Below are 24,015 nucleotides of genomic sequence, written 5' to 3' on the forward strand. Positions count from 1 at the left end.
GGTTACATTGCTCTTAGGAGCATTCAGTGTCATTTATAAAGTTTTGGCTACATTGACATAAAAAAATAGTATAAAGACACTGTAATTGTCTATTTCCTTCAGACAAATAATTTGAACAGACTCATGTAGAGGTATTACGTTTCCTTTCTTTTTTTTTTTTTTTTAAAGATTTATTTATTGTTAGAGAGAGCGGAAGTGAGGGAGAAAGAGGGAGAGAAATATCAACGTGTGGTTGCCTCTTGCACAGCCCCTACTGGGGACCTGGCCCACAACCCAGGCATGTGCCCTGGCTGGGAATCGAACCCTGCCAACCCTTTTGTTTTCAGGCCAGCACTCAATTCACTGAGCCACACCAGCCAGTGCTAAACCTTTTTTGTAGAAATTGAAGTTGCACTTCCAGATTGTTATTTAGACTCTTTGCATTTTGTAGCATGAGTTCTTCAGGGGGAAAAGTTAGTTATTTGGCATTTTAGCATCTGGCAAAACCTAGTACATAAGAAGTTAGTAAGTAAATGTTAAATAAAAATGAACATGGATAAGTGAATCAACTGTGTACAGGGCTCTCTCTATATAATGCTTTTTAATTAGCTAATATATGGACTTATTTTGGGCCATATTGAAAGTAAGAATAATATTTGAAATTTCAGTGTATTTTATAGATTCTCAGAACATGCCACTATAACGGCATAGCATACAGCTATTGAACATTAGAAAAAATGGTATTTAGATGATAGAGAAATCCTGTTGCATTTCTAAATTATTTTTTCTTTTAGATAATAGAATATTGCAATATAGGCTTCAAGAATAAATAGGACTATGGTTTTTCAATTAAACAAAATTCATTTCTAAATATATGCTTCCTATTTTTTCATTAACAGTACTAAATCTAGGCATTATTTTGGAGGTTGCTCTCTAAGGCTTTAATCTTAATTACTCTTTGTTTTTTTCTTCTACCCTTCATTGTGTACCATTTTTAAAAGCTGATGCAGATCTTGAATGGTTGCAAATTTTTAGTGACTAGACTCTAAACATTTAATTATCATCTTAATGTGCATGTCTAAAAAAAGTTATCTTCCAACTTTAAATATAGTTTTAAATTAAGGCAGAGGAAGCAAGTTTTGAAGTAAATATCTTTTATTATGTTAATTTTAGTTCTGACAGCCTGCAGCTATCATCTAATTATAGAGAGTTGCCTAAAAGAGAAATTCACTAGTATGTGCTTTAAAAAGGTACATTATTCACATCTTGCAAGTAAATAGATTCACAGTATTTTCAATTTACAAGGGTCTTGACTTCACTGGACTTGCAAATTTTACTACTAAAGAATTTCCTTCAAAGTAAAGTAGCTATCCCATCAAAACTCATTTAAATACAAACTTTAAAGTTGAAACAAATGGAGCACAAATAGGTTGGTTATATATTGAGGTTTTGTGAGGCTTTGGAAATGTCGTATTTCTTGGTGTTAAAAAGGATACACTTATATTTTTAGTACGCTTTGATAGGGAATGAATTGGTGAAGTAGATGGAAATGATAATATTAGTGTCTCTACAGACTTTATAGAAGACATTAATCAATATTTAAACAGCTGTCAGACCATTTCTACTTCCAGGAAGCTAAACTAGACATATTTTTCCTATTTATTCCACTACATACAAATAAAAACCATGGCTATCATATATAAAACAAACATAAGAAGCCTTAGAAAGGTAGAAAGACCAATTAAGGATCTTGGGACCCAGAAAATGACACGTTAGTAAATTCCCAGGGTTTTAGACTTGGAGTTAAAGGAGCCAGAAACCCAAAGATGCCAAAAAGCTCAGACAAACAACAATAGAAATGAAAGTATGCTTTTTCTAGCCAAGGACCAGGAAAGAAACAACCTGAAAAGATAGAAAACATTGACACACAATAACTGCTCTATTGCAGGCAAATGACACGGAATTAACTTGGGCACCTCTCCAGTTCAACCAGCAAAGGCCTAAGTGCGGTGCCCAGACTTCTACACTTGTCAGGCTACAATGAGGTGCTCCCACAATTCGAATACTTATGTTTACACCGAAACCTGTACACAAGTGTGCGTAGGAGCAGTATTTGTAACAGCCAAAAGTGGAATCAGCCTACACGTCTTTCAACGGATTGATGGTTAGACAACCTGTGGTAGGTCTATGCCATGGAATACTGCTCAGCAACAGAAAAAAAAAACAAAACAAAACTACTTATACATGTGGCAACCTGGATGAAATCTGCAAAGAATTATGTTCAATGAGAAAAGTCAAATAGAAAAGGTTACATTCTATAATTCTCTTTAAAATATTCCCAAAATGACACAAGTATAAAAATGAAGAACAGATTAGCGGTTGCCAGGGGCTAAGGAAGACTTGAAGAGGAGGGAAGGAAGTGAGTGAAGCAATAACAGGGCCATATGACCTGGTGATTTCATATTCCCACTTAGGTTGCAAATGTCTAAAGAGAAGTATATATCCCCCTATCTACTGACCTACTTCTCTGCTTATGGGTGCAGGCTCCAGGGTAAGTCCGGGTGGGTTTCTGCCTTTGCCATTTGTTAGCTATGTCATCTTGGGAAAATTGTTTAAATTTTTTGGCTCTTTGTTGCCTCATCTGTGTAGATATGGGAATAATTGCATTACATACCTCAAATGTATGTGAGAATTGAATTAAATTATACACGTATAGCTCATAGAACAGTACCTAGCACATTTTGAACACTCAATGTGTTGTCTTTTATTATCTGTTCTCTATATTACTCCGTATTATGTGGGAGAAATTTTATCTAACTTTATATAATTAAAAGAATAGTCTAAAGACAGATCCTGTAAGCTGCTCACCAGAACATATGTCCTCTTTTTCTTTCTGTATCCCCAGATGAACCCTATTTCACAACTAATTTTGGGTGTTGGCCAACAGAATGTGATGTGTGGCATTTCAAGCCTGGTTCATTGACGACTTCTCCAAGTATGGCTCTGTGCTCCCGGCCAGCTGGAATGGGGATGATCTGGGACACGAGGACCATGTGTGGAAGATGGCAGAGTGTCTGTCATCCTGTCACCACACCAAACTCTGCATCCACCCAGTTAGTTGTGTCAGGCAGCAAGAAATAAACAACTATTGAATAAGATTCACAATGCATTTCTTAAGTCTATTTGAGATAGCAGTTCATACAACTCTGTCATCACTCATGGTGGAGAGCTCCCACAATCACGCAGTGAGAAACAGCTCAGCACGTCAACGTGTCCATCTTGAAGTATTGGCCCATTTGTGGTCTAATTTGGGCTTCCCGTTCAAACAACTGCTATGAGAAATCTGTCCACAGCATCTCTGCATGCATGGCAAGTCTTGTCTACTCAGTGATTCTTGTCTACTCATGACATTCCAGTTGTATCTTAATTTTAGCTCTATTAAATATGATTGCCTATATTTTTAAAGTTCATTTCAGGATCTTCCCAGTCAAAAATTGATTGCATTTACTGCACAACCCTCGTTTAAGTAAGAGCATTCCAAACATCAATTATTATACCCAGTTTGTTTAGCACTTTTCAAATGACTTCACAACAGAGAGATGTGTGTGTGTGTCTGTGTGTGTGTGCATGAGTATATGTATTGGTGTGTTTGTGATTTTCCTAAATCATCTAGCACAGGACTAGTTGGATTCAATAACATATAAATTTACTGATTTATTAAACAAAGCCTACTCTGGGATCTTCCCATACCTGCCAGAGCCGAGGTGTTCTCATGGGTAACAAAAGACTATAGGTTGGAAAAAAATGGGTATTCTTGAGTAATCACTACTTTCTGTTTTTTGAAGCAAACTTATCTGCTTATTCATGTCTCTCAATTCTCCCTCACTGCATTGTTTGTTCAACAAGCTTGGCTTTATTGAAGTTAACAGGAAGACGAAGATGCATCAGTGCACATGACATTCTTAGGAGAGGAGCTCTGATGCATCTGCCCATCTTGTGACTTCACTGAGGAAGCTATTCAAGAGACACTTTATGGAGCAATTCTACATGGAATTGGAATTTTGGGATACTAAAACATGTAGGATAAACCCTCAATATAGTGTGAAGTAAGAAGAATTAAGCCCCAACATGGAAAAAAAAAAGGATAAACTTTTAGTCAGGATCAGAAGTAGATGCTTTCCTTGAGAGATGGAAATTTGGGAGACTGTCCAGCATCATTGTGGTTTGGGAATTGAACGCTCTGTTCCCAGAAAATGAGATATGTAAACTATTTATTTCTGTGAGGCACCTGAGCTATAATAAAGTGACCCTACAACTGCTACTGGTAATGACTCAATGACTCAGTCCAAGCCGGAATAGGATGAATTGTGCTTCCTTTTCTGGTAGTTCTAAGATTTGGGGAGTAGAGTTGAAATGACAGTTTCAACACTAGTCCATCCTGGTTTCAGTAGTGCTGAAACTATCCTGGGCAAAACTCCGTTGCTAGTGCTTTATAAAGGATACACCAGAACGACTAGTGGAGTAACAGCAGGGTTGAGCAATAGCCCCCCTTCTTTTCTCCTCCAACTTCCCTTCAGAACTGCCCCACCCAAGTCCCAGCAGATGTTAATGTTTATGGGTTGACCTTACAGATGCATCAGGAAAAATTTATGAGTTCATGAGTTCCTCTATTTCCGTCCCCTTCCCGTTGCTGGTAGTTGACAGTGCTGGGGAGAAAGAACTATTTTGATGGTCGGGACCAAACAAGAAACAAGTCATGAGTTTGCTACTTTTTGAGGGTTTATTGCTACCTCACACATTGTTCTTCAAAACTAGTAGTCTTGGTATTACACCGTATTTTTTTGGTTGCTTAAATGCAGTCTTTGAATTTTTAATACTATTTTAAGTTACAAATTATAAGACTAAAGCTAGATGTCTCCTGATCCCGCGAACCACAAGCTAAGTATCAGCTGTTTAGTAAGTAATTTAAAAAAAATGAGTATCTTGTTATGAGGGCTTAAGATACAGAACAATTGATATATACCCATTTGGAAATGTATTGAATTCTATAAATATATATACTCTACTGCAGTCTTGTTTTTAGCTCTAAAATTTAGTTCTTATAGAAACCATAGATAGTTATTTTAGGAGCATCCAATTCATGAAGGCTAACTGAAATTGTAGAAAAATTATGTTTGCTGCCTCAGTTTGAATTGATTCCTTCTCAGATTAACTGTTGAGCTGATTTCTTGGACTCTAACTAAAGGAAATAAAAGCAATACCACAAAATATGATGTATAAGCATGTGTATCAGAACATGTTTATAATAGGATTCATTGAGAAAAAAATCTAAGTGCCCACTGGTAAAAGAATTATAGATTCATAAAGTGTAATGTATTGAATTCATATAAAATAATATTTTATAATTATAATTTTATTTACAATATTTATTACCATTTTTGAAGTGCTTTCAACTGAGAAAGGGTAAAAAACAAAACCTACATAATGTGGTAAAATAGTATATATAGTGTAGAAAGTTTAATAAAATATAGTTATATATATTAAAAGTTCTCAAGAGCTGTTTTTTTGAAAATATAAACAAGATTGGCAAACATTTAATTAGACTCATCAGAAGAGAAAGATCCTAAATAAGTAAAATTAGAAATGCAAAAGGAGAAGTAACAACTCACACCAAAGAAATATTTACAAAAGATTCTAAGATAGTATGGATGGAACCCGGAGAGCATTATGCTAAGTGAAATAAGCCAGTCGGTGGAAGACAAATACCATGTGATGTCACCTATAAGTGGGACCTAATCAACAAAACAAACAAACGAGCAAAACAGAACCAGAGACATGGAAATAGAACAAACTGACAGTGATGGGGCGGGAAGAGGTATAATGGGGGAAAGAAGGGGAAGGGTCACGTCAAGGTACATGTATATAGTACCCATGGGCAAAGATAATAGGGTGGGGGAGGAGTGAAAGTGGAAGGCGGGGGTGGGTAAGAAAGGAAAGAGTAATGGGGGGGATGGTGACAACTGTAATTGAACAACAATAAAAAAAGTTGTGAGAATATGTTATAAACAACTATATGCCAAAAAAGTGGACAATCTGGATGGAATGGATAAATTCCTAGAAACATACACTCTTCCAAAAGTGAATCAGGAAGGAACAGACGGATTACACTAGTGAAATTGAAGCAGTAATAAAAAATTCCCAATAAACAGAAATCGTGGATTGGATGGCTTCATGGATGAATTTTATCCAACATTCAATGAGGAACCAACACCTATCCTTTTCAAACTATTCCAAAAATTCAAGAGAAGGGAAGACTCCCAAACTCATTTTACGAGGTGAGCATTATCTTAATTCCAAAACCAGAAAAAGACACTGCAAAGGAACAAAATTATAGGCCAATGTCCCTAATGAACATGGATGCCAAGATCCTCAACAAAGCGTCATCAAACCGGATTCAGAAATACGTTAAAAAGATCATACACCATGGTTAAGCGGGATTTATTCTGAGGGTCCAAGGTTGGTGCAATATCCAGAAAGCAATAAACGTGATACACCACATAAACAAAATGAAGGATAAAAATAACATGATCCTGTTAATAGATGAAGAAAAAGCATTTGAAAAAATCCAGTACATATTTATTTGATAAAAAGTCTCAGCAAAGTGGGAATTGAGGGAACATACCTTAGCATAATGACAAACCCACAGCCAACATCATACTCAGTGGGCAAAAACTACAAGAATTTTTCTTAAGAACAGAAAAAAGACAGAGGTGTCCACCTTCACCACCTTTATTCAACATAGCACTGGAAGTTCTAACAGCAATAGTCAGACAAGAAGAAGACATAAAACACATCCAAATGGAAGAGAAGAGGTAAAACTGTCCTGATTTGCAGGTGATGTGATTCTGTATATGGAGAACACGAATGAATTCACCAAAAAACTACTAGCACCGATAAATGAATTCAATACAGGAGCAAGATAAAAAAATAATACCCCCAAATCAGTTGCATTTTTATATACCAATAATGAGCTATCAAAAAGACTAAGAGAACAACCCCATTTACAGTTGCATCAAAATAAAATAAAATACCTAGGAGTAAATTTAACCAAGGACTTTGGTTAAAAAGTCCTGGACTTTTGTTGAAAATCCAGGACTTTTGTTTATTGGGAAATTTTAATTACTGCTTCAATTTCACTAGTTGTAATCTGTCTGTCCAGATTCTCTGATCCTTCCTGATTCAGTTTTGGAAAAATGTATGTTTCTAGGAATTTATCCATTTCATCTAAATTATTGAATTTGTTGGCACATAGTTGTTTATAATATTTTCTTACAATCTTTTGTGAATATTTCTTTGGTGTGAATTGTTACTTCTCTTGCATTTCTAATTTTATTTATGTGAGTCCTCTCTCTTCTTTTCTTGATGAATCTAGTTAAATGTTTGTCAATCTTGTTTATATTTTCAAGGGAACAGAACTGTACTTGAGAAATTATAAGATACTAAAGAAAGAAATTGAGGAAGATACAAATAAGTGGAAGAATATACCATGTTTATCGATAGGAAGAATTAACATCATTAGAATGTCCACACTACCCGAAACAATCTACAGATTGAATGCCACTCCTCTTAAGATACCTAGAGTGTATTTCACAGAACTAGAACAAATATTCCAAAATTTATATGGAACCACAAAAGACCCCAAATAGACGTAATAATCTGGAGAAAGAGGAACAAAGTTTGAGGAATCATGCTGATATCAGACTATGCTGCAAAGCCATAATAATCAAAACATCATGGTACTGGCATAGAAACAGATATATAGCCCTGGCCAGTGTGGCAGAGTTGGTTGGAGTGTCATTCCATAGACAGAAAAGTCATGGGTTCAGTTCCTGGTCAGGGCACATACCCAGGCTACATGTTTGATCCCCAGTTGGGGCACATATGAGAAGGTGACCAATTGATGTTTCTCTCTCACATTGATGTTTCTTTCTTTCTCCCTTCCTCTCTCTCTGAAAACAATGGAAAAATGTCCTTGGGTAAAGACTAAAGAAAAACAGATACATAGATCAAGGGAATGAAATAGAAAGCCCCAAAATAGGCAAAAAAAATACAATTAGGTAGAGATGGTCAATTCAATAAATAGTGTTATGGAGAAAAGGGAAGATGAGCACTGTTGGTGGGGATGCATACTGGTACAGCTACTGTGGAAAACAGTATGGTGTTACCTCAAAAAATTAAAAATGGAATGGCCTTTGACCCAGTGATTCCACTTCTGGGAATAAATCCAAAGAAATCTGAAACACTACTTTGAAAGAATATATGCACTCCTATGTTCATTGTAGTGTTATTTACAATAGCCAAGATTTGGAAATAGCCCTAGTGTCCATCAGTAGATAAGTGGATACAAAACTGTGTTATATTTACACAATGGAATTCTACTTGGCCATAAAAAAGAAGGAAATCTTACCCTTTGTAACAGCATAGATGGACGTGGGGAGCATCGTGCTATGGGAAATAAGCCAGTCAGAGAAAAACAAGTACCATATGATTTCACTCATGTGTGGTATCAAATGAACAAAATAACCTAACAAACAAAATAGAAACAGACTCATAGACAAAGAGCAGGCTGACAGCTGTCACTGGGGAAGGGGGGTGTGGGGCTGAGTGAAAAATGTGAAGAGATTAAGCCAAAAACCCCCCAAAACTTATATACACAGACAATAGTATGGTGATTACTAGAGGGAAGGGAGGTGGGAGGATGTAGAGGAGGGAAAAGGGGGGGATACATGGTGATGGAGTGAGGCTTGACCTGGGGTGTTGAACACATAGTACAATGTACAGATGATGTATTATGGAATTATACACCTGAAACCTATATAGTTTTATTGGCAAATGTCACCCCAATAAATTCAGTAAAAAAGTAAAAAAAGAGATATTTTCCTCACACACAGAAATGTTCTCCATATTATCTTAGAACAATCCTATGTCAATGTTAATGGTTATTACTTTATAGTAAAGTTACAGATTTTTTTCCCTTCATGTAGTGTGTTTATAAACATGTATTTCTTTTGCCCTAAAGTTCTCATAAAATATTGTAGATATTTTAACCATTAACCATTCCAGGTTAATTGACAGAATGAAGCTGGACCACAGAAGGTCCCTCCCTAGCATGTAACAAAATGAATAAAAAATAATAATAAATGAAAGTATAACATTTACTTAACAATCAAATGAGAAAAGAATCCCTGTCATCAGGTTCAAAATGTGTTATCTGAGGAAAAAAAAAGTACAGTTTCTCTCATGGAGGTAAGTGGAGTGGCTCCTAAATTTGCCACCTCATTGCAGTAGTCACATGGTGTGGAAAAGTTGAAGCAACAAAACTCTCAGCATTCTCATCGAGATTTGTCTGTACCCACCAGATGAGACAGCAGTAAGCAGGCTGATTCTGGGAGGATGAAGAAGTTATTCCAGAAAAAGGCAAGGACAAATTCTGGAGAGAAAAGGCCACATCAACAGACAATAGAAATGGATCCAAAAACCATTGAAGAGGCTAGAGGTTATCCAAGACTTCCTGATAAATCCTGAAAATAATTCAAAGACCAAGTTCGAATTCCCTTTCAGAACTAAAATCCCATACCAACTAAATGAAATGATATAGACCATTTAAGGAAAACCTCAAACAAAGAGCAGAGCTGCTGGCCTGCACTGAAGGAGACACATAGGCTCGGCTGAGGTCCTACCCGCCACTTTTCTCCCATAACACTCACTAGTGCCTCTAGACTGCTGAAGAGCAGACAGGCCACTACCTCTCAGCCTTTAAGGCAGTCTCCAGGACAAACAGACATGTTCTGGACCCAGTAGCATCGATGTCAAGGAAATTTTAAATACTTAAAGGGAAAAACCATTTCTTTACCCACAACCCTTCTGACACCCAGTGTGTGAGTTTTGCACACCAAGCCTTCTGTATTTCTCTGCTGGTGTCATACAATTTAATTAAATTCTGATACTAACTATCTGGAGTTAGCACACACTCCACAGGTTAAGGGCTCAGTCCCACAAGACTGCCCCCCTTCAGATGCCAATCACAAATAATAGGTCCCCAGGTTACCCACACTTCTGTCCAACTTGGCTACAAATTAAGGCTTCGCACAACCTCCTTCTCAGTTTTCATAATTAGCTATAGAGATTCACAGAACTCAGGGAAACACTTCACTTAGATTTAATGATTTATTGTAAAGGGCATTGTAAGGGATACAAACGAGGAGCCAGATGACGAGGTATATAAGGCAATGTCTGGAAATGTCCTGAGCGCAGGTGCCTCTGTCTCTGTAAATGGTGTGTCACCCTCTAGGCCTGTGGGTACCTTCACCAACCTAGAAGCTCCCTGAACCCCGTCGTTTAGGGTTTTTATGGAGATTCCATAACTCATTGGCCATTAGTGATCAACTCAGCCTTCAGCTACTTCTCCCCGCACTTCTCACGTCTCCTCCTCCTCCTTTTTAAAAAATATAGATATATTAGAGGAAGAGAATGCCAACAAATTATTTGTAAAACATTGAATAGGGGTTTGTGAGTGAGTGTGTGCTGGGGTCTGTGGAAGAAGGCGTTGGCATGGAGAAAGAAGTTAACAAGTTAGCATAGGCACTTCTGATGCTGTGGCAATTGTGTAACAGGGGTGGACTGCCAAGCCAGGGCTGGATATTTTAGGCTCCAGCTGTGTGAACAGGTGTTCCCACACTGGTGAAGCTGTTTACGTCTAATGGAGGGCCATTTAAACTTTAAGGGGGCTACCGTCTAAGGTATTATTTTTTCAAAAGTTAATGTGCCTATCATCAGACTTCATTTCTAGCAGAAAGTATTAAAAGCAATCCTTTAAAAGAAAGCAGAAAAGTATGGCAAATTCCAACTAAAAATTTTAATTTACGGGTAAAAATGTTAGTAACTAAAATTATTTCGATAATATTTTTTGCTAAAACTATACATGATAGAATATAGTATTTAGTCAGTTTAGCTTTTTTTAAGGAATACATTTTAAAATTCTGAGTAATGGAGCATAATTTTTTGTAATTAGTGCCTAAAGGTTTTTTCTATGTATTTACTCAAAAATTAGATAATCTCATGATTCACTGAGGACACTAAGTTTATTTAAATGAAAATATGGATAATATGCCAAGTTACAGATTGAGTATATATAGCTTATGGCTGGCTATAGAGACAAAATAAGACAGAAGGATTAGGAAAGTATTTAGATTAATATCCTGAAGAGTTAAGTGCTCTATCATATAAAAAAGGGAAAAAGATTGTTTTCTGATCTGAATTATTTGAATTAATTGCACACAATAACAAAGAAATAAAAGTAAAAAAGAAAAGTGAAAAGAAAAAGCACAACAAAATCATTTTTAATTTATTGTAGATGCAGACTTTACTAGTATTTTTTTTACTTTAATTTTTTCTTCACTCGCACTTTTGTTTAGCAATTAAAAAATGAAATTTACATGTAATTCAGATACCTTTTCTTATGACATAGAGAGAGAGATCCTTTCCAATAAATTCCTGAATTAAGAGAAAGGAGGTTTACTAGGTGGGACGCATTCACCTCTTAAACGCAGAGAAGGGGCTTTAATGAATGATCAGTTGAACAGCAGTTGCGCAATTAGCTGTATGACAGCAGGAGTCACTGCTGGGAAAGCTTGAGGAAGCTGGGGGATTCCAAGGAAGAGGGAAGGGCTCCAGCTCCTTTGGTGGAATCAGGGCATTTATGGGTTCAGATGAAGGCGAACTGTTTTGGTATTTCTCTCTCAGAAACATACAGGAGATTGATCAAAAAATGTTACATGGGTCTACAGTCATAAATTTAATTTAGGAAAAACAAAGTAAAACCAGAGAAAAAAACATTATGGGCATCTTCACACAACAAAGTTTTTAAAAAAAAGTGTTCTTCATTACTCTCTCTGTTAGTCTGGATGTAATACTCAAAGCATTTGAAAATATTGCTGTCCCTCTGCAGGAAAGCCTGCTGATTTAGAAGTGATTAATTTAAATCTATGACTTTTCCCATTCCTTTTTAGATTTTCATTTTAGCATCCTAGTGGGGAAGTTAAGAGTTCATACAACTCCCCTTGCTGGCAGCAAATAAGAAGTGCAGCTTCAATATGAAAACTTCACAGATCTACCCTAAAAATGATGGCTAAATCTAAGATCAGCCTTTTATTTGAAAAACAGTATGTCTTCCAGCTCTGATTTCTGAATAAGTTTGAAACAGAAATGAATATTAAGAAAAGTAATAATAAAATTTGTTGGAGATACTAATTTCCAGCAGACAGACCAATAATGAATCGTGTGTTGAAGCATTTAATTTGATAGTTAGTTTCAAACATTTATATTTCTGAAACCTGTTTCAGAACAATGTTATAATCTTTTGGACTTCTTAGATTGTACCTCTGCTTGCTGCCATTCTCTCTCTGTAGATCCACCATCATCTGTGGCCTAAACAGGAGGCTGACTGATCATCTGATGTGGTCACACGCTTCCCAGGCCCCGGCTGTTCTTACAGTTGGTCAGCAGTGACAGTGTCACTTATTGACCCATGAATAAAAGATCCAGCCCATGACCCCCAGCTGTCTCTTCCACTGCTAGGCTCCCTGGGGACATCCTGGGCAATGTCCACGGGCCTAGGGAGTTGAGTATCCATATGGAGCACAGTCTCTCTGGGGACCGCCAGTGGACTTTGTGTGAGTGAGAAACACCTGTCAGGAGTTCAACACATGAGATTTTGAGGTTCTTGTGTCCTGGAAATTACAAAGTAGCTGATGTTTTCAGAATACTCGAACGCTATATATGTCTCCCTTAATTCTTACAACAGCACTATGAGCATTTTAGGTATTTTATCAGCCACATTTTATAGATGACAAAACTGTGGCAAAAGTAGATTAAGTAACTAATCCCAGGTCATGTGATTAGGAAGTGATGGAACCAGAAGCCAACCCAATATCCAAGTTCTTTCAATTTTGTTTCTATGCTAGACTGTCTCACAAACCAAACCTCACACGTATTTAAAGTTAGTTACATAAAGTTGAACATCATCAAAGTTATAAAGGCAAATTGTTAATACACTTATCTGTCTAACCAAAAATATTTATCAAGAGCCTACTTTGTTGAGTAGTCCTAAGCATTGTGAGAGAATATGAAGAAGTTTGAAATGCGATCCTTTACCCTCATAGAGCTTTGCCCTCATTCAGGCTAGAGAGACCAATAGAAAAACTGGAAAGCTCAATAGCAATATAGAAGGCTTACAGTCCATGACTTATTGTCAAATTAGCCTTTCACATAACAGAAAATACGTGTGCAGAGAAAATGTTTGTGGGGAGAAGAAGGAGGGGGAAGTCAGAAAGAAAAGGTGAAGAAAAACCAAAGAGGGTAAGTAAAAGAGAGGATTCCAGTGCAGACTCCCATCCTTCAGGAGAGGGTACTCAGGCTCCAAGAAAGAGGTGGAGCTGAGCATAACCGCGGGGGATGAGTAGGACTTAATATGGACAGACAGGGTGGGGCAGGGCGGTTCGGGTGAGTGGAGTAGCGCAGGTGCCTGCACACTGTCTCTCAGGAGAGTGGGTAGTCTAGTTTGGCTGGAACAGAAACTTGCGTGTTACTGAACATTGGAAAAAAGGCAGATAAAAGATAATTGCCATTAGATTATGAAGGTCCCTATTTAAAAAATATAGTTATAGGCAGAAAGACATTCTTAGAATTTGCAGAACATTGAGCTGTCAGCAAAATAGAGATAATGCTTAAAGAGGATGTAGGCAGAGAGGTCAGCTGGAGGGATCTTCAGTGCACACACAGGCCCTTCTGGGCAGTCTTTTATCTGTGGCAATCTTCCTACGGTGTCTGCAGATGTTTCTCAAATTTGGTCTGAACCAACTCTTCACCTATTCAGAAAGGGGTATCTGTTAGCAGTGTTTAAGCTATTCTAGTCTGTTTTTTCTGTATTCTTTAATTTAAAATAAATGAGACAAAGCAATTGAGTATCATTTTTACTGCAGAAATACATGCATATGGGTTATATCAATTCCAGCAAAAGAACTTATGATATTAGATTATTATGATATTATGATATTAGAACTTTTTATCTGGCTTATGAATTTCATGATTGGGGTTTTTTGTTTGTGTTTTATGAGGTTTTTAATTACCTTTCTTTTTGACTTGCGTTGGTCATATTCATTATACCCTATTATTTTCTCTTGTTCTTATCTTGTGCACCTAAAATGTTCTGATCTCTAAAAATATATTAGAGGCCTTCTGAATAGCTTTATTTCTACCAGGGTCTGTGTTCTGGTTGTTATTCTCTTCCTTGCTATTGATTTTCTTTATATGCCTGGTAATGCTTGGTTATCTGTTCAGGGCTGACATAGAAGAAGGGGTAGCTGGGGTGAGTTTCCCTGCTAGTTCATTTTTTAACTGAAGTTTTTCCATTTGAGGGAATTACAACTGGCCGCTCTGTAAGGGGATGACCCAGGCAAAGAGACTGACTGGGTTTCTAATGAACTCTGTACATATGAATACAGTTCCACCCTTGCTGTTGAAGGAGGCGATAGTGACCTTTGTTGATTTTTGTTTTCTTTTTTTCCACTTGAACAAGGCTGCTCCAGTAGCCTTAGGGCTAAGAGATTTTACTTTGGGGGAAATAAGTTAGAATTCTTTCTCTGCCTCCAGCCCTCTAAATTCCAGAATGAGGAGGCCTTTTAGTGGTTGGGCATATAACATCTTTATTGGAATCTATGACTTTCCCCCTACACTTTGGTCAAGTTTCTTTAGAGATCAGCCATGCTGCGCTTCGCCTGGCGAGAATACTGACTCTCTGGGCTCTGCTCTGGGGACAGAGCAGTGGAGTGAGCACATGGACTGGTACAGTGGTCACATGAAATAGCTTCATTGACTCCCTTGTTTCAGCTTCATTTCCCTTTCCTACCCTTGGTCATCAGCTAATTCTAAACTAAGAGTCACTTGGAGGTTCCACTAGACAGACATTTCTCAACGCTCTGGTAACATATTTCAGGCTGACTTTACCTATTGTTTCATTTCAAAACTCATTTCTATTCTTTCTAAATCTCAGACATTTTTTTGAATGTTCACTGGTAACGGTTTTTCCCTGTCATCATCTTGTTCTCTCAGGTGCTATTGGTGGATTCTTTTTGTACTCTATACCTATGCCACTCACCACCTCAGACTGCTATATGGCTGGTGTTGGAAAAAAGATGGGAGGTGTATAGGGATGTCAATCATTGCATCTTCTATTTTGCCAGTTTAGAATCCCTAGTTAAAGGACCTCTCGGTTTCCAAAAGGAATATCAATATAAAGGATAAGAACTAGGGGTTGCTACTAAGGGAGTCAAATGGTATGAAGGAAATAAAGACCCAGTAGCAGTGGGCTAGTGATCATTTTTCTCAGCCCCATAAAGAGAAGTGGGCCGAGCTGATTTTTGGTCAAGGAGATACACTTGTAGTATTTTTAGAATCCCTAATTCCTGTCCTTTCAACTGTATCTGGTTCAGTGATTGCTCTATTTCATCCCTGCTTCTGCACATTGAGTTTCCTGGCTCAGTGTCTTGAAGAAGAATGTTTCTTTCACGTCTCTCGACATGATGGCTCCACAAAAGAATTTAACCAGAGTTTTAGTTTTATCAACCTCATCATCCTTGTTATTACTAAGAAAAGGGTTGGGTTCCACTGATTCTCATTTCTAACCTCTTAAAATCCCTTTGGATTTTTAATCTGCAATTCCCAGGCTTTGCCAGTTTAGTACCATCTGCAAATTAGTTAATGTGCAGTTTAGCCTTTCTTTGAAATCAGTAATTAAGATGTAAAGTAAGACTGAGCCCAGGACTAATTCCCCAGGCTTCCCACTGGGACCTCTCCTGAGCCTAATAACTCTTTTATCACCACCTCTGGTTTATCTTCTTCCAGCCAAGTCTCAAGACATTTTACTAGGTATATAATTAAGTTGATTTATCAGAGTTACTACATTAATTTTATTTTTTAAATGTTGTCTGATATATATATATATATATATATATATTTATGTTGTTTAGTTTTACATTTATTTATGTTGAAATATTATAGCCAAAGAAAAGAATACTCTTAGCCAGGATAACTTTGGTGTTTTCTGATAGACAATCACTTAGTCTGTGATTAAGAAACAATCACAGATTGTTTCTTATATTAGTTCTACCTTTTAACTGCAGCCAAAGTTTAGCGTCAAGAATATAATTACAATTAAATAATCTATTTTCTTCTATCTTGTTTATTTTTAGTATTTTCCAGTTTTCTGGTATCTTTCCACTCCTTTAGGATAAAAACAACAAAAACCCCCTCTATTTTAGTAAATTTATTCACTTATTCCTGTAGAATAAACCATAGAACAATCTTTTGTTTTCGGGTCTTGAGCATTTTCTATTAGCTGCCAATTATCTATGTCTCAGACTGACATTCAAATAATTAAATATTCAGGTGCACTGATCTTGCCACCAAGGGTTTTATGAGCATTTGAGAAATTTGTTTAAGTTTAATTGGGAAATTAAGCCATGGGGCAACGTTACTGCAAAGCTATACTGCTGTGTTCTGAGTAACTAGACTAATCTAGGTCAGAAAAGCACAATAGGACATACAAACTCCCAAAGAACTCAAAATTGTGCTTTTAATGATTGCCAAATTCTGAGATACTTTAATCTTCCCATTCTGGGACTCTTTCTTCTTTTGGCGTACAGACTGGGCTCTGGTTTATAATCTAAATCGTCTTAATGATTTCTAGCCCCAGCCTCTTTCCTCTGGCTCTCCTTTCTCCCTCCAGAACTCACTCAAATATTTTATTACTTTTATGTTTGCAAAACATATTGCATTTTTCTCGGCAGTATCAGATAACACTCCTAGCACTCTGAACTGGACATTGGCTTCTCTGTTTCTGGGAAACATCCAGACAGGCAGTAAACATTTTTATTTCACTGTAAATACTTGAGAGTTTATGATGTATATGTGACTGTAGAATGATTATTTTTCCCAAGCTGATTCTTAGCTACCTCCTGGCAGAGAAGACCAAATGAATGGGCCTTTCTCACTTCCTGTTTTCTTTAAGACCTGATCAACATAACTGAAATTTACCAAAAGATAAAGGGGAAAAAAAGAGAAGAGAAGAAAGTGAAAGATAAAGATAAAGAGAGGAAGCAATAGAGGGAAGGGAGAAAGGAAAAAGCATGAGAGGATGTGTACTTGTTTATAATCTTGAACTAAAACTTTCCCAGCTGTTTTCTATTATCTGTACAGTCAAAGCTTTTCTTTCCTCCCTCCCTCTCTCCTTCCTTCCTTCCTTCCTTCCTTCCTTCCTTCCTTCCTTCCTTCCTTCCTTCCTTCCTTCCTTCCCTCCTTCTTTCCCTCTCTCTCTCTCTCTCTCTCTTTCTTTCTTTCTTTCTTTCTTTCTCTCTTTCTTTCTTTCTCTCTTTCTCTCTTTCTCTCTTTCTCTCTTTCTCTCTTTCTCTCTTTCTCTCTTTCTCTCTTTCTCTCTTCTTTCTTTTCCTTCTCTCTCTCTTTTTGTAAAACCTCCTGGATTCTCCTTGGGTGAAAATTTTCATAGCTACACAGTTGCATTTCCTCCTCTTTGCTTTCCTAGCAAATAGTGATTAGTTGAAGACCTGCACATTTTTTAAAAAGAAATTATACATGTTTAAGACTTTTGAAATCATGAACCTCTTGAGATGCACACAGAAAAATTTGGTTCATTTATTTATTTCTTTTTAGATAGAAGTCCTTTAATTAGGAGTTGAAGTAAAATTGAAAATAGTTTTGTCAATGGTGCTCTAAATTCTACTCTTCCTTGTGAGTTAGGCAGTTACCTGTCTCCGTCAGATTAACAAGCTTCTGCGATCTTGATTTTGGCTTGTTATTATTGTATTTTTGTTTTTGACTCTATAGAATTTTGTTCTTCTCCCTTCTATTTTACATTGATGGTGACTTACAATGAAGCTCCACTAAAACTAAAATACAATATGTAAGAATATTTAGCATGCTGCTTTGTTTCTCCATGCATATTATGTAAATAGAACATACACATGCATATGTGAAATATATAATCTTGAAGATTACTTCAGCCTATCAGATTGATTTTCATTCTGTGTATATTCTTTTGCTTCTTGGCTAAAAAATTATAATTGCTTACTTTTCAGATAATATGATAGACTAGCCTACCAATATGGGGATAATAGTGTTCTTATTTGTGAGATAGGATTCACATACTTGACAAATCATCACTAGTTTCTACTTACTACTTCTAGCTGTATCAAATGGTTTTGGGAACAGGCCTATTATTCTAAAGACTTTTGGTCCATGACTTTGAATTAAACTATGATGCTGTATGCATCTTAGTTGGGTATGCCATTAAAATGACGTACTTTAGAAGCGATAAGGCAACTTAGAAAATCAACTGTTCTATCCTTTCAACCTAGAGATAAGACCATGGAAATTCAGGGACGTAAATCTGTTAGCTATGGGATTAGAACTAGAGCAGCTGGTTAGAGCGTTCTGCTGTTCTCCCACCGTAATGGTTACCAGTTCATGCGTGTTTGATAGAACCACTGAAAGACATATAGGTTTGTCCTTTAAGAGGAAATGTCTATGGGTTATGGCCAGTACCAATGTAAAACCTCTGGGATTGTACATAAATGAATACATTTTATGCTCTTTGTGAATTATTAAGTAACAGGGTGATCATTATCGATCCCTGTTGGTTAAAACTCAGAGAGAGATGATCAAAATACAAGCCACAGAAGTGAAAGTCCTGGCCTAATCTTCTTGATATTAAAATTAGCTACAAACAATGCACTATTTAAGCATGCAAACCACTTGAAACACTAAGACTGTTTCCAAATGTGTTCACCAATTGCATTATATAAAACATTTTTCTAATAATTCTAAAAACTGTGACTTAGGTATTAATTAATAACTTGTTCTTCCGTTACAATGTGTAGTTAATTATGGAAGGGGTGGTGGACACCATTAGATGGCAGTATGACACAAAACTATTCTTTCTATTAAAAGCTTACCATTTAGTTTACATTCACATCCTCATTGTACTCATTGTAAATGCTTAAACTTTAAAACTGAAGTGCAAATTAGAAACTCTGATCCAATTGAGAGAAAACAGAGAAAAAGAAGGGGAAAAACTACTTGGAAAGAGCAGTCAGAACAGAAAATACAGAAAGAAGAGGCACTCCAGGAAGAAAGACATAACTTCTGTCTACCCTGTCAGCTTAATGACGATGTGATACAAACAGTGCCAAATTTGGTAAATGTTTAAAACAAAATTATTTCATTTAGAAAAATGAAAGAAAAGTCACTTAATGACTCTGAGATGTTGCCTTTAATAGTTCCTAAGAGTTGGGCATTTACTGTAGGATAATTTTGTATGATAATGACAGTATATAAAAATATTTTTAAAAAGAGGATTTAACTTTTCAAAAATAATCCAATTTTTTTTGCAGACAGGTGTTATCCTATATAAGATTTGAACATAGTTATGAAATGCAACTTACTCTAAAGCTCTGACATCTATTATAGACAGCCTGTATTGCAAGTGTTAACAGGAAGAAAAAACTGAAAGAGTAACTCCAGACTTTTTATTCATCCGAAAATGACTTTGTATACAGTACAATGGCCACCATGCCTAGGGAATATTCTTTGCTGATATAGAAACACTGTATTTCTACATAGGAATGTAGAAGATAGTAAAGCTGAAAGGCTCTATCTCTTTGATTGGTCAATGGTGAATGTAAGTTTTGAAGGGCACCATGTAACTACTCCATCTTTTTTTTTTTTTTTTTTAAACACTTTCCACACCTCTCCTTCCTTTGAATGGCCAGCTCCTGACATAAGAAGTAGCCTACTGGGAGCAGCTCGATTCTGTGACATGTTTTAACAAGGCATGATCCTCATTAATTAACACTAGGGACTTTTCGGAGCCCCAGCGGTGGCCCCATCCCCCTTATAAATATGGTTTGTTCAGTACCCAGATCTGCAATACTGTCAGGTTCTTCCTTTTCCAGATCATTCTCTACAGTAGTGATCCAATCCGATTAGTTCAGTATTTTAGCCCAAATCCACAGACTTTGCTAACTTGACAGTGTTATCATTCATGGATATACAGATTCTTTTATGCTAAAATTTTTTTCCACTCTTCCAGAAAACAAAAACAACAACAAAAAAACAGTAAGGGTCTCCCCTATAAAGAGGGTGCCTGATTCTTTCATGCTCCAGGGCATATTGTTATCACCAGCTGTGGTCAGGGAAAAAAAAATCCCCAGCCCTGTGATGTAATACAGTACAATTAGGCACATAATGTAGATTTTATGCTTTTCTTTGAAACATCTGGTATGTACTACTTTCTAAAACCAAACCTTGGAGAGCCAGACCTCCTGTAGCATTTTAATATCAATGTGTCTTTTCACATATTAGTTACCTAATGTTTGTGCCAGTTTTTGAAAACACCACATCCTAAATATCACCTCTTGAATGAGTGCGAATTCAAAATGCCTGCCAGGGGGTTATGTGTTCGGGGTGGAAACTAATATCTTCCCTAATCTGAATACCAAATGAATTTTAGATTGCCATTCTGGCCCAAAATTAGCATTGGCCCTTGGGAAAATCATTGCTTATGTATTCATTTCAGCTACCCGGAAATGAGTCAATCTATTTAAACCTTGTTGCGAATAGTACATTTGTATTTCTGGCATATTAGGAAAATATGTATAGAATTATTGCTTTGTCCATAGGAAAAAAAGTTAGCGCTTAAAAGTTTTAAACAAATTATTTCCAAGTTCTCAGGAAAAAAGAACTGAGTCACTTGGGGAACGCCTTGAAATATAACTCCCTCACTGAGGATCATGATCTCCTCAAGGCGGAACAATAAAGGCTAAGGTAGCTGTTCCAGCAAAATGTATTGGCCTTGTCATGCCATCTTCAGAGAATTCCATTTTCCCATAAAATCCACATCTGAACAAACAAAGGATAAAAAAGAAACACAGATCACACAAATGTAAAACTAATAAAATGAGAGAAGCCCATTTATGCAATTCATATATTCAGAGAGTCAAATAATATGGTAAACTGTTGAAAATAAATATTTACAAATGTACATATAAAGTAGCTTATATTGATTTATAAATGCTTAGCTGGCATTTAGTCATAATTCCTTTAATTCTGTTGAAATTTTAAGAAGTATGGACTTGTTTGAACCAACCACAACATGAATAAACTCTAAAATAATAGAAAACTAAAACAAAAAGGTTATAAGTTGTATAATTTTCCACACCCTCAGCTGCTTTACTACATATTAATGTTTAATGAAGAGATTATCTGTATACTTATTTTAACATTAGAATGTCAGGTCGATTCAGAACAGTGGATTCAGTGCCTTAGTGCTACTTTGGTCGAGGTATTGCAAAGACCTTAGAAAATTGTTCTTGAACTCTCAGGGCATTGCTTTTCTCAAATCTAAGGAAGAGTTGGTTATGATGAGATGGACTCTAAGGTAGTTTTCAGATCTGAAATACTAAGTCCATGAATTTCAATATAATATCCTATAATTGTGTGGTCAATGCCTTGCTTTATAAGATTATGGTATATCTTTTGCACATTTGGATACTTTCACGTCATAGCAGTTTTTAATAAATATCAAAAAGCAATGATCACAATACCATAACACAAAACAGTTAGAAACAGATGGCAGTGCTGGATATGTCTAAGTAGATAGACAGATGGAGCAGGACTTATATTTTAACCCTGGAAGCTCAGAAGGGGTTGAATAACAAGACTTATTTCCCCTTTAATTTAAGATGCAGTTTGGTGTAAGGACAAAGAGTACTATGTGAACTATGTGAAACAGTATATAGAAAGGCACTTAATATGAACCACTTTCCCTTAATTAAAACCAATAATATTCTGTACAAAATATTATAGTATTGTTTTAATGGATACACAAGGGTGAGTTAGAAAGACAAAATTCTTAATTGCAGAGCATAAGCATAGGAATTGCGGCTCTGGTCCTTGGGATATTGACAATCTAGTAGTTTTGGTCTAAAAGAAAAAGACAGTATGCATCAGACCCACTTAAGTAGGCAAAGAGGACAAAACCCAGAGCCTGAAAGAACTGCCCCTTTCTTACAGAACATCCCGGGAAGAGTTAAGAATGCTTGTAGACGAATAAATAAATCCCCATGATAAATAAAAACCTGGAGTGTGGGGTCTGAATTTATACATCCATGTTGTGCATGTCTCCCAAGTAAAGAAATCAACGGACCGTCTAGTCCTGGGCTAACAAAATCTCTGCGGCGCTCTGTGAAAGCAAACAGGGACCCTTCCACAGTGAAGGGTGCACAAGACCTCCTCAGGAGACAAACAAACCAACCAGCAAACTACAAGAACAGCAGCAGCAACAATAAGACACCAACTGAAGACGAGCTCACAAGAAGGATTATAAACTACATAAGGAAATAAAAACCCTAAGGGGAAGTCCGCAGAAACACAAACAACTGCCTCAATAAAGGTCAAAAGGTGAGTCAAAATGTGTACTATGTCAATAATATTTAAGTCAGGAGAGTCAGAGTACAAACTTTTCCAATTTTTATTTTTCTCTAGTTTGTAAAATGTCCACCAGGAGCTGGTATTTATTTTATAACAAGAAAAACTGTGGTGAAGTTTTCTGTTTTGAAGCAGAGAACACACTGATTCTGGGGGAAATCTTTCAGAGCTGCTCTCAGGGCAATGGCGACACAGGTGTAAAAATTTCCACTTGAATTTTGCTGATCTGAAACGCTGCCAGCAACCTTAATAGTTTAGTGTGTAATAACAGTTTATTTTTTTTCTTGAATGTCCTCCCAGTGCTTGTATTTTTAAAGTCAACATTCTGGAAATGCTTCCGTAATCATGGAAATAATTATTTTTCTAACTCATCATAATATCTCAAAGACCTCTATACCTGTTCTCTAACAGCAACAGAAAGGGCTGGCCAGTCTCAATGATATGAAATTTTTATTAGTACACTGTCTTAATTTGATGATTAAAATGTATGGCAATTCATTAATATCAGAGTTTTCGGACATAAGGTAGGTACATTACATTAGAAAGCAAAGAGTGTTGAGCTAGAAGTAATCATATATTTTCCCCGTATGTCTGTAAAAGTACAAATAACCTTTCTTTTTCTTCAAAAAACTCAGTGTGGAGCCCAGAGGGTGGCACACACTCAGCCCTCCGTGGAAGGAGGGGCCGGGGCCAACAGGGGGCTGCTTTCAAAGGTGGTAGAGACCCAGGGGGGGTTTCCATCACAGGTTTTCGGCATGGGAAGGTCTTTGAAGATTTTTGGATTTTCACTTAACAGGTGGTCTCCGTGCCTACTGCTCTCTCTGCCGATCTGAAACACACAGCTCAGCATGACTCCAACCTGCTCGGTTTTCTGGAGGTAAGGCTTCAGGAACCTCTCTTTTTTTAATGCAATGATTACTTTTCTTATGGGAGGGTTATGGTTTCCCTTCCCATACTTCCTCACCCACTACCAAGTGGTGCCCACACTGTGAGCATGAATACCTGTCCTTTAATTATAATAGGAAGAGCCCAAAAGGAAACGTAGTAAGGTGGAAAGGGCCCACTAGATGGCAGAATTGATCAAGCAGATAGTTTGTTGAGCTTGTGAGCTCAGGGAACAAAAACTGGATGGGAAGAAAGTGCGCTGAGAGCAGGTTCCTCCACGTTGTTTCCCGGTACCGCTGCGGACCACCCCAGGTGCTGAGCTAATCCTGGCCACACTGCTTTCCTGCTAATCCTGGCCACATTGCTTTCACATTCCACAAGGAAGTGCCACTTTAGGGACTGACCAATTGGTGGGGTTAAACGCTTTGTGATGCTCTGTAAACTGGACGTAAAAGATGCCCCTGAAGGCTTTAATCTGAGAAGGGGTGACCTCCAAAACTAAAGCATAGGGCACTCGAGAAACTTGCAAAGATC

The 24,015-nt window shown here is 37.0% G+C and overlaps 1 pseudogene; it reads left to right on the forward strand.

Moving 5' to 3' along the window:
- Nucleotides 1-23,663, forward strand: part of LOC129081168 (putative homeobox protein NANOG2) — a 32,979-nt pseudogene extending 9,316 nt beyond the window's left edge.
- Nucleotides 23,664-24,015: the final 352 nt, after the last annotated feature.

The sequence above is a fragment of the Pteronotus mesoamericanus genome, unplaced genomic scaffold, assembly GCF_021234165.1.
Source record: "Pteronotus mesoamericanus isolate MK-2021 breed Mesoamerican mustached bat unplaced genomic scaffold, CSHL_Meso_final contig_94, whole genome shotgun sequence".
NCBI classification, from domain to species: Eukaryota; Metazoa; Chordata; class Mammalia; order Chiroptera; family Mormoopidae; genus Pteronotus; species Pteronotus mesoamericanus.